Below are 12527 nucleotides of genomic sequence, written 5' to 3' on the forward strand. Positions count from 1 at the left end.
GCAACCCCGAAGGACAGAGTAGAACTGACCTGTACTGTTTCCAAGCCTGTAATCTTTAATGAAGTGGACTGCCACACAGGGATGAATTACCCAGTTAGCAAGGTAAGCACATGTTTAGTGCATCAACAAAACAGGGGCACCAAGTTGTCCAAAGCAAAGGCCCAAAGATGACAAGCAGATAGGGCACAAGGAAAAGCTAGTGCCGCAGTGGAAAGGAATTAGCGAGGCACAAAATGAAATTAATATCATTTTATAACTTTTATATATGCTAACAATTATATTTTTCTTTTTGTGCTTGACCAATCAGGAATAACCTCGTATTCAGTTCTCTCTTGTCAACCACATAAGAACACGCCATGGGCACTATAATCACTAAAAGCACGTGACTCGTGACGTATCTGATCCAGTCTTGTGCAAAGCAAACCAAAACGAGTCTTCAGATTGAGCATACCATTACATATGTATCACACTCTTGGCTATCGCTCTCACCTCCACTGGGTATCACCAATAGGCCAATGAATTGTGCAGACAGAGCATCAAAGGACAGAAAGTTAATGAGCAAGTTTTTAAGTATTATTTAAGGTGAAGAAACTCGTGGAGATCTGAGAAGGGCCCGCCAACAACAGCGTACGATAAGCAAATAAAATTACTTCTGACTGTCTCAGGCCAGAAGAACAAAATTACATGTTCCAAATAAATTCTTTTTCTACTTACTAACCTTCATATCCACCACTTGTCTTTCAGTTTGTTGTACCGTGGTGGCTTGCATGTGACTGTGATGCTCAAACTATGCCACCAATATTTCAATACTACCAGGGTCACTCATGGTGGACAGGTTTCAGGCAAGCTTCCAGACTAAGACAGACTAGAAAGAAGGACCTGGCAATAAACTTTTTTAAAAAACTGGCCCATGAATAGTAGTGGAACACTGATATAGTACCAGAAGATGAGCCCTTCATGTTGGAAGCACTCAAAATACGACTGGGAAGAGCTACCTCTTCAAAGTAGAGTCAACCTTAATGATGTGGAAGGAGTAAAGCTTTTGAGACTTTCATCTGCTGATGTGGCATGACTCAAAATAAGAAGAACCACTGCAAACACGCATTAATAATCAGAATGTGGAATATATGAAGTATGAATCTGAGACAATTGGGAGTGATCAAAAATAACACGGAACGCTTAAAGATCAATCTCCTAGGCATTAGTGAGGTGAGATGGACTGGTATTGGCCATTGGAATCAGAAAATCGTACGGCCCACTATGCCAGGCATGACAAATTGAAGAGGAATGGTATCATATTCATTGCCAAAAAGAGCATTCCAATACCTATCCTAGAGTACAGCATTGTCAATAATAGGATAATATGACTACTATTCAAATTTAAACGCCTACCATTAAGGCCAAAGATGAAGAAAGTGATGATTTTTACCAACTTCTACAATCTGAAATTGATCAAACACATAATCAAGATGCATTGATTACTGGTGATTGGAGTGCAAAAGTTAGAAACAAAGAAAAAGGATCCATAGTTGGAAAACATGACCTTGGTGATACAAACAACGCCAGAAATCTCATTACGAAATTTTGTAACACTAACAACTTCTTCATTGCAAATACCTTTTATCAACAACATAACTGCCAACTACACACATGGACCTCACCAGATGGAATACACAGGAATCAAATCAAGTACATCTGTGGAAAGAAACAATGGAGAAGCTCGATTTCATCAGTCAGAACACACCCACGGGCTGGCCGAGGAACATACCATCAATTGCTCATACGCAAGTTCAAGTTGAAGCTTAGAAAATTGAAACAAGCCTATGAAAGTCAAAGGACAACCTGGAGTACCTTCCACCAGAATTTAGAGGCCATTACAAGAACAAAATCGACACTTTGAACCCTAACAACCAAAAACCAGACGAGTTCTGGGATGACATCAAAGACATCATAAAGCAAGCAAGATGTCATTAAAAAGAAGGAAAAGACAGAAAAGACCAAAATGAATGTCAGAAGAGACTCTGAAAGTTGCTCTTGAATGTAGAGTAGTAGCTACTGCAAATGGAAGAAATGATGAAGTAAAAGAGCTGAAGATTATAAAGGGTAGCTCTAGAAGACAAAGTATTATAATGAAATGTCCAAAAACCTAGATTTAGAAAACCAAAAGGGAAGAATATGCTCAGCATTTCTCAAGCTGAAATAACTGAAGGGAAAATTTAAGCCTCAGTGGTTGCAACGCTGAAGGATTCCATGTGCAAAATACTGAAGGATGCAGGAATCATCAAAACAAGATGGAAAGAATACAGAGTTACTATACCAAAAAGAACTTGTTGACATTCATCCATTTCAGGAGACAGAATATGATCAAGAACCGATGGTATTGAAGGAAGAAGTCCAAGTTGCACTGAAGGCATTGGAAAAACAAGGCACCAGGAATGAACTAAATACTAACTGGGATGTTTCAACAAAGATACAACAATGGAAGCGCTCACTCCTATATGCCCAGAAATTTGGAAGACAGCTACCCTACCAACCAAATGGAAGAGATCCATATTTCTGCCCGTTTCAAAGAAGGTGATCCAACAAAACACAAAAATTATTGAACAATATGATTAATATCAAACACAAATAAAATTTTGAAAATTATTTTAAAGGTTTGCAGAAGCTGGATTCAGAAAAGGATATTGAAGAAGGGATATCACTGCTAACATCACATGGATCTTGGATAACAGCAAAGAACACCAGAAAAGTGTTTACCTGTGTTTTACTGACTCGGCAAAGGCCTTCGACTATGTGGATCACAACAAATTAAGGATAACATCGTGAAGAATGAGAATTTCAGAACACTTAATTTAATTGTGTTCGTGCGGAACCCAATGTACATAGACCAAGAGGCAGTCATTTGAACAGAACAAGGGGATACTGCATGGTTTAAAGTCAGGAAAGGTCTGTGTCAGGGTTGTATCCTTTCACCGCATTTATTCAGTCTGTATGCTGAGCAAATTATCCAAGAAGTTGAACTACATGAAGAATGAGGCATCAGGATTGGAGGAAAACTCATTAACAACCTGTGATATGAAAATGCGACAACCTTGCCTGTAGAAAGTGAGGAGGGCTTGAAGCACTTACTGATGAAGATCAAAGACTGTAGCCTTCACTATGGATTACACCTCAACATAAAAGAAGCAAAACATCCTCACAACTGAACCAATACGTAACATCACGATATACGGAGAAAATACTGGAGTTGTCAAGGATTTCATTTTACTTGGATCCACCATCAACACCCATGGAAGCAGCAGCCAAGAAACCAACTTGTCCAAGGCAAGGTCATGGAAGCTCCACAGACACATCCACATTCCCTGAGGGACCAAATTACCAGACTGAGGGCTGTGGAGACCATGGTCTCAGGGAACATCTAGCTCAATTGGTATAACATAATTTATAAAGAAAAACATTCTACATTCTACTTTGGTGAGTAGCATCTGGGGTCCTAAAACCCTGTGACCCACCATCTAAGACACTCCATTGGTCTCACCCCTTCAGAAGCAATGAATAGTCAAGAAAACTAAAGACACCAGGAAAAGATTAGTCCAAAGGACTAATGGACCACAACTACCACGGCCTCCACCAGACTGAGTCCAGTAAAACTAGATGGTGCCTGGCTACCACCACTGACTGCTCTGACAGGGATCACAATAGAGGGTCCCTCGGGACAGAGCTGAAGAAAAATGAGAACAAAATTCTAACTCACAAAGAAAGACCAGGCTTACTGGCCTGACAGAGACTGGAGAAACCCAGAGTATGGCCCCCGGATCCTCAGTAATGAAGTCACTACTGAGGTTCGCCCTTCAGCCAAAGATTAAAGCCAAAGATTAGACAGGCCCATAAGACAAAACAAGACTAAAGGGGCACACCACCCAAGTGGCAAGGACTACAAGGCAGGAGAGGAAAGGAAAGCTGGTAATATGGAACCCAAGGTTGAGAAGTTAGAGTGTTAACATGTTGTGGGGTTGTCAACCAATGTCACAAAACAATATGCATACTGTTTAATGAGAAGCTAGTTTATTCTGTAAACCTTCATCTAAAGTACAATTAAGAAAGAAAAAAAAAAAGAAAGAAAGAAGCCAAACAACATACTACATTGGACAAATCTGCAAAAGATCTCTTTACGGTGTTCAAAAGTGAAGATGTCACTTTGAGAAGTAAGTTGCACCTGACCCAAGCCATGTGTAATTTTCAATCACCTCATAAGCATGAGAAAGCTGGACAATGAATAAGGAAGACCCAGAAAGAATTGATACCTTTGAATTATGGTATTGGTGAAGAGTACTGAAATATACCACAGACTACAAGAACGAACAAATCTGTCTTGGAACTAGTACAGTTGGAATGCTTCTTAGAACCAAGGATGGTGAAACTTCGTCTCATGTACTCTGGACGTGGTAGCAAGAGGGAACAGTCCCTTGAAAAGGATATCATGCTTGGTAAAGCAGACAGTGAAAAAGACGCAGACTCTCAATGAGATGGAGTGACATACTGACTGCAACAATGGGTTCAAACACAGAAACAATTGTGAGGATGGTGTAGGACTGGGCAGTGTTTTGTTCTGTTGTACACAGGGCCGCTATGAGTCGGAATTAACTCGAAAGCACCTAACAACGATTTTCAAATATAAATACCTGTGTTAGCATCCAAATTCAAATATAAACAGAATTTTATAAATTTACTTTTTTGTTTTTATTTTATTGTGTTTTAGGTGAAAGTTTACGGAGCAAATTAATTTCTCATTCAGAATTTATACACAAATTGTTTTGTGACATTGGCTGAAATCTCTGCAATGTGTCAGCAATCTCCCCTTTTTCCCTTTACACACTGGGTTCCCTGTGTCCATTTGTCCAGGTTTTCTATCCCCGCCTTCTCTTTACTTCTGGGCAGGTATTGCCCATTTGGTCTCATATACTTGATTGAACAAAGAAGTATCTTTCTCACATGTGTTATTGTTTTACAGGCCTGTCTAATCTTTGCCTGCAAGATGGACTTCAGGAGTGGCTTCAGTTCTGAGTTAGAAGCGTGTCTAGGGGCCACACTCTCAGGGGTTCCTCCAGTCCCTTTGAGATCAATAAGTCTGGTCTTTTTTTGTGTTCTACATTTAAATTTTGTTCTACATTTTTCTCCCACTCTTTCCAGAAACATCCATGGTGATCCCTGTCAGAGTATTTGGTGGTGATACCCAGGCATCATCTAGTTCTTCTTGTCTCACGCTGGTAGAAGCTGTGGTTGATGTGGTCCATTAGTCCTTTGGACTGATATTTTCCTTGTGTCTTTGGGTTTTCTTCACTCTCCTTTGGCTCTGAAAGTGATGGGACCAATAGATGTAACTTAGATGGCTGCTCACAAGCTTTTAAGATGCCAGACCCTACTTACCAAAGTAGGATGTAGAACATTTTCTTTATGACCTATGTCATGCCAATTAACCTAGATGCCCCCAAAGCCACGGTCCCCAGCCCTCAGTCCCAGTAACTTGGTCCCTCAAGGTATCTGGATGTGTCTAGGAAGCTTCTATAACTTTGCCAAATCAAGTTGTGCCCTCCAGGTATCTGGATGTGTCTTGGAAGCTTCTGTAACTTCGCCAAATCAAGTTGTGCTAACTTCTATATTGTGTGTTGTCCTTCCCTTCACCAAAGTTGACACCTGTCTATCTAGTTAGTGATTTCCCCTCCCCACGTCTACCCTCCCTCATAACCATCAAAGATTGTTTTGTCCTGTGTAAACCTTTTCTTGGGCTGTTATAATAGTGGTCTCATATAAAACTTATCCTTTTATGATCGCCTTATTTCACTCAGCACAATGCCCTCCAGATTCATCCATGTTGTGAGATATTTCCGGGATTCATCACTGTTCTTTATCGTTGCGTAGCATCACACTGTGTGTATCATAATTGGTTTATCCATTCATCTGTTGATGGGCTCTTAGGTTGTTTCTGTCTTTCTGCTTTTGTGAATAATGCTGCAATGAACATAGTTGTGCATATGTCTATTCACATCACAGCACTTATTTCTCTTGGATATATTCCTAGGAATGGGATTGCTGGATCATACGGTATTTCCATTTTTAGTTTTTTAAGGAAGCACCATAGCGTTGTTGAAGTATCATACAGATTTTAGAGATTAGACTCTTGCCAGACATGTTGCAGCCAAAAGTTTTTCCTGGTCTGTTGGTTCTCTTTTTACTCTTTTGGTGAAGTCTTTTCCTAAGAGTTTAAGTTTCAGGAGATCCCAGTTACCTAGTTTCTCTTCTGATGTTTGTGCATTGTTAGTTATGGTTTGTATACTATTTATGCCATGTATTAGGGCACCTGGTGTTGTCCTTTTTTTTTTTTTTCCATGATCTTTAACGTTTTAAGTTTTACATTTAGGTCTTTGATCCATTTTGAGTTAGTTTTTGTGTACGGTGTGGGGTACGGATCCTGTTTCTTTTTTTTTTTTTAAAGATGGATATCCAGTTTTGCCAGCACCTTTTGTTAAGACAGTCTTTTCCTCTTTTAATGGGCTTTGGCCTTCTGCCAAATATCAACTCTGTGTAGGTGGATAGGTTTACATCTAGGTTCTCAATTCTGTTCCATTGGTCTACATGTCTGTCATTGTACCAGTACCAGGCTGTTCTGACTACCATGACTGTAGAGTAGGTTCTGAGATCAGGTAGTGTGAGGCCTTCTACTTTGTTCTTTTTCTTCAACAATGCTTAGTTTATCTGGGGTCTCTTTCCTTTCCATATAAAGCTGGTGATTAGTTTTTCATCTCATAAAAGAATGCTGTTGGTGTTTGGAAAGGGACTGCATTGTACCTGTAGATCGCTTTGGGTAATACTGGTATTTTCAATGTTGAGTCTTCCTATCCATGAGCATGGTATGTTTTTCCATTTATGTAGGTCTCTTTCGGTTTCCTACAATAGTGTTTTGTAGTTTTCTTTGTATAACTCTTTTACATCTCTGGTTAGATTTATTCCTAAGTATTTTATCTCTTTAGGGGCTATCATTAATGGTATTGTTTTCCTGATGTCCTTCTTGAAATCCTCTCTGTTGGTGTAGAGGAATCACAACTGATTTTTGTATGCTGATCTTGTATCCTGCTACTCTGTTGGATCTATTAGTTCCAGTAGTTTTCTTGTAGTATCTTCAGGGTTCTCTACGTACAGGATCATATCAGAGTTTAACTTCTTCCTTTCCAATTTGGATTCCCTTTATTTCTTTTTCTTGCTTTATTGCTCTAGGTAGGACTTCTAGAACATAAGTTTACTAGTTTTATAACTTTTATTTTCAATTATTCAAATTTACTCAATATGGAAGAAACGAATTTAAAAAATGACTTAATTTTATATCCAGGAAAAATGAAATGGCAACAACTAAGTGGAGCGCAAAAACAAAAGCTCACAAGATAAAAAGGATTTGTGAATTCCTAAGACAATTTCAAAATTAACTTCTTTTTTAAAACGTAATGAATCGAAGGAGACTTCTTCCATTGCACACTCGATTTTAATGGGTGCAAATTGCTGCACTAGTACTGACAGTGCTGAAATTACTAATATCAATAGGAATATAAAATAAATCATATTCCTGTACCCATTCCTTGTTGCACTAAAAAAAAAAATTAATGGTGTAGAAAGTGAAATCCTTTTAGAATTTGAAATTGTCACATCTGTAGACCCGATAAATACCAGAAATACAGATCCTGTTTCATGGAAGTTTTTCTTCTAATGATACAAATTATTGGACTGAAAGAGGGCCAAGTGATTGTCAACACGACAGTGGATCATTTGAAAATTTGTGTTGAAAGTTTCTGGATGGTAAACAAACAAGGTTCTGTAGCCAGAATATATTTCTAGGGTGCAAAACTAATGGGGAAAATTATAAAAGGGAGTGGCTACTATACCCTCCATCAGTCAGCTCTGTAAACTGTTTTGTTTGCAAACTATTCAGTTCTAAATCATTTAATTCTGTTTGCTACAGATGGATTTAGTGATTGGTGCAACTTGAATATGACTGATAAACATGAAAACAGTTTAATTCACAGAGATGGTATGTTATATTTAAACCAAAGACATGGTTCCGGCTTAACTCATGAACTGGAAACACAAATTAATGAATAATGTCAGTACTGTTGCTGTCATTATAAAACTCGCTGAATGTGGACTAACTTTTCAAGAAGAAATGAAGTGTTTGATTTCTCACAAAATGGAAATTTGAGGGGTTTATTTGAACTTGTTGCTCAGTTTGATCCATTTTTAGCAGGTCATACGTCAAAATACGGTAACAGAAGAAAGGGCAACTCACCATATATTCTAAAACACTGTATGAAAAATTTATACACTTAAGTGATAAAGTTCAATCAACTACTTTCAGTGAAATAAGCATAGCTTGATATTTCCGTTTGTCTGTAGATTCCACTCCTCATCTTTCTCAAACAGACCAACTAAGCATTGTTTTGAGATACATATGTATCTTCAGCAGACTTTCCATCTGATTTCCAACTGATTTATCACATACATCAGCTTTAAAGGTAAAAGTGGTGAAGAAACTGCAAATCAAGTACTTCACTATTTATGTGAAGTTTGCAAAATTGATTTTTCTAAGTGGAGCGGCCAGTCCTACTGCAACGCTGTCAATGTCTCAGGGTGCTATAAAAGCATGCAACAGAAAATTTTAGAACACAATAAATATACCATTTTCATACTAAGCGCCGCATATGCACTTCATCTCGCAGGATATAGTGCAGCAGATTGTTGCCCAGAAGCAGTTTTTTTTTTTCTACTGTTCAGTTACTCTATGCATTTCTTGCTGCCTCTACTCACCAATGGGCAGTTCTTAAAATCTGTTCAGGCAACAATTGAGTACTAAAATGTCTAAAACATGCTGCAAAGTGAAAGCTGTAGCAATGAATGCAATTCTGGAATCGTACACTCAGATTCTAGATGCCTTAGAAAACACTGCTAAAGACCAGACATAAAAAGGAGATTATCAAAAGAGAAGCTGAAAACATCATCAATAAAATGCAAACACTAGAGTATTTATGTTGGTTATGTGAAATAATATATTGCAGCGTTTTCATCAGACGAGTCAAGCTTTCCAAGATTCAGAAGTAAATTTAAAGACATGCACAGATTCCTACCAGTCATTAATAGGGTATTTACATAATTTAAGAGGATTTTGAAAATGCAATACTGCCAAATACTGATTATCAAGCAGCTCACCGCCACAGAAGCAGTGAAAAAAAACTAGTAAATGACAGAAGTGCTCCAAAAGTAGCACTGAGTGCCAGAGATCCACTACATGTAATCACATACCACACCATCACTGACACACTTGGATCTTGCATGAAAAGAAGGGCAAAAGTATACGAAGGTTTTTCAAATAGATTTTCCTTCCTAAACAATGTGAATATACCTGCTGAAAAATGCACAAAGGCACCCAAGAAATTACCGCAGGCTTATGCCGATAACTTAAATACAAACCTTTTCGGAGAAGTGCAATAATTTCATTCTCACATGAGAACTAAGTTTACAGATTCAGGAAAGACAAATTTTACTCGTGTAGGCATATATGATTCCATAACGGAAGATAAAATACAATGCACTATTTCCCAATGCTGAAATTGCTTTACACACACTCCTCACTTTACACAAACTGCACAACAGAACACTCATTTTTGTCCCTAAAGAGTCTCAAAAACCCTCAGCATACAACGATTCAAGAAAGACTCAATTCATTATTCTTATTACGTATGGAAGGAAATACTGTTCGACCACTTAATTGTCATCAAACCGTTGAAGAATTTGTAAGAGCAAAGAATAGAAATGTTTTTAACTATAACATGTTAGATATAAAAGATCTATCCAAAAATAATTTGTTGTAATATTTGTTTTCTAGTCATTAAATTTTCTTTTATGAGTTTTTTCTTTTGTTCATGGTCATGGATAGCTAAGACACACACACAAACACATGTATGTATCTAACTCATATATCCTATTTGAATGTGTGATTAAGAAAAGGAAGAGGAGAGGGCACCACAAATGATCAGTGCTTAGGGCCCTCACATGCCTTAATCCACCCCTGCTGCCACATCTTTCTCCCGTGGAGCCACTGTGGGTTCGAACTGCCAGCTTTTCAGTTAGCAACCAAGTGCTTAATGACTGTACCACCGGGGCTCCTTGTTTATAGGGAAATAACAAGTTAAAAAAAGGTCTACGTTGTGATCTTATTTGTGTAAAACTAGGTATACAAGTATACTTCTAGTTTTTTAAGGATACTGGTGAGGTACAGGGGATAAAGAATTTTTTTCAATACTTTCTGATTTTGTTTAATGACACTTTCTTCAGGAGAGAAAAGAAAGTGTACAGAACAAAGAGAATTTTAAGGCTAGCCTCTTCTTATCTATCAAATAATCTAATGGAAAAGTGTAGAGCTGATCATGGATATCTGGCCAAGGACAATCCTACTAGACAAAACACAGCTCTACAACTTCCTGTTCCAAGGGCCACTGGCTAAGACAGTCACAACTTCTAAAGGCACACAAACGCTCATGAGCAAAGTTGCGGTTTTCCGCTCGTTCTAGGCACAGCTGGGCCACTCGGACTATGAACCTCTTAGTAGTTATTTTCAGTTTCAAGACAGATCATAGAATCCTAAGTCTAAAAATGAACCACGAAAGATTCAGTCCTGACTCAGACTTGTATAATATCTAAACATCCCCACCAAACCAGAGGCTTTAAAATATAACCTAGTATTTTTTATTACACCATATCCGTAAATTACCCCAGGATTTCCTCTCTCAGACTCGGTAAAAATACATTTATTTGGAATAACAGGATGATAGGAATAGATAAGGTCAGAATCAGAGAGAGCTGTGTCTGAGTCCGTGAAAAATATAAATGGCTGGGTATTTTTAAATCACTGCAATTGAATGGACTCTTCCTTTAACGAAGTCTGACCATTCCTTTCCATTACCATGAGCAGGAGCAGCAGCATCCGAGTTCAAGAACTAATCCAATCACTTCTATATTCTGGAAACTAGCTGATTCTGCCTATCAGCTTCCTTCCATCCACTCTACCCTCTACGTACAGGCCATGCAATTCATTTCTAAAACATCACTTCCACTAAGCCATTCACTTACTCACAAACTAGTGATTCTTCAAGCAGAAAAGCCAGGGCGGCAGAGATGTGGAACGGGACTTCACCTAATGGGGAAGTTGCTCTAAAACCATTCGAGTTAGTGTTTCTGCAGGTATGATGCAGTTGCCAGGTACAATAGTATCAAGTTTTATGCAGTCCTCACAAATGCTCACAGCAGCATTTTTCAAAAGTTAAAAAAGTAGAAATAACCTAAATGATCATCAAGTGAAGAATGGATAAACAAAATGTGGTATATTCAGGTAATGGAATATAAATCTGGCATAAAAATGGATGAAGTACAAATACATGCTACAATATGGCTGAACCTTGAAAACATTACACTGAGTGAAATAAGCCAGACACAAAAGGCCATATATTGTCTGATTCTACATACATTCAATGTCCAGAATTGACAAATCTTTACAGACAGAAAGTAGATTCGTGGTTGCCTAGGGCTGGGGTGGGGAACAGGAATAGGGAGTAACCACTAACAGGCACAGGTTTCTTTTAGGAGGGGAAAAAATATTCTGGAACTGGTGGTGCAGTCGTTAAGCATTACGGTGAGTTACAGCTGCTAACCAAAAGGTCAGCAGTTCGAATCCACCAGATACTCCTTAGAATCCCTATGGGGCTGCTATGAGTCGCAACTGACTCGAGGGCAACAAGGTGTTTTTATCGTTGTTTTTAATGGCTATACAGGAGCCCTAGTGGCACAGTGGTTAAAGTGCTCAGCTGCTAACCACGAGGCCGCAGGTTCAAACTCATCAGCTACTCTGGGAGAAGGAGGTGACAGTCTGCTTCTGTAAAGATCTACATCCTAGGAAACCCTGTAGGGCAGTTCTACCCTATCCTATAGGGTTGCTATGCGTCAGAATTGACTTGATGGCAACAAGTTTGGTTTCCTTTTTTTTAATGGTTGTACAAAGGAGCTCTACTGGCACAATCGTTAAGCGCTTGGCTGCTAACCCAAAGGTAGGCAGTTCGAACACACCAACAGCTCCCCAAGAGAAAAGATCTAGCAGTCCACTTTCGTAAATATTACAGCCTAGGAAACACTATGAGGCAGTCCTACTCTGTCACACAGGGTCATTATGAGTCAGAATCAACTCGACGGCACAAAATAGCAGCTACGGTTGTATGTAGCCACCCATCCAACACTTGGTCATACTCTAGTGCTCCCATGTTGCTATGATGCTGGAAGCTATGCCACCATTATTTCAAATACCAGCAGGGTCACCCACGGTGGACAGGTTTCAGTGGAGCTTCCAGAGATAGGACAGACTAGGGAGAAAGGCCTGGAGATCTACTTCCAAAAATTAGCCCATGAAAACCTTATGGATCACAACAGAATACCGTCTG

General features: G+C 38.8%; 1 protein-coding gene across 4 annotated transcripts in view; it reads right to left on the bottom strand.

Moving 5' to 3' along the window:
- Positions 1 to 12527, bottom strand: part of FNDC3B (fibronectin type III domain containing 3B) — a 391440-nt gene that overhangs the window by 319619 nt on the left and 59294 nt on the right. The gene's annotated exons all lie outside the window — the stretch shown is intronic.

The sequence above is a fragment of the Elephas maximus genome, chromosome 23 (assembly GCF_024166365.1).
Source record: "Elephas maximus indicus isolate mEleMax1 chromosome 23, mEleMax1 primary haplotype, whole genome shotgun sequence".
Classification (NCBI taxonomy): domain Eukaryota; kingdom Metazoa; phylum Chordata; class Mammalia; order Proboscidea; family Elephantidae; genus Elephas; species Elephas maximus.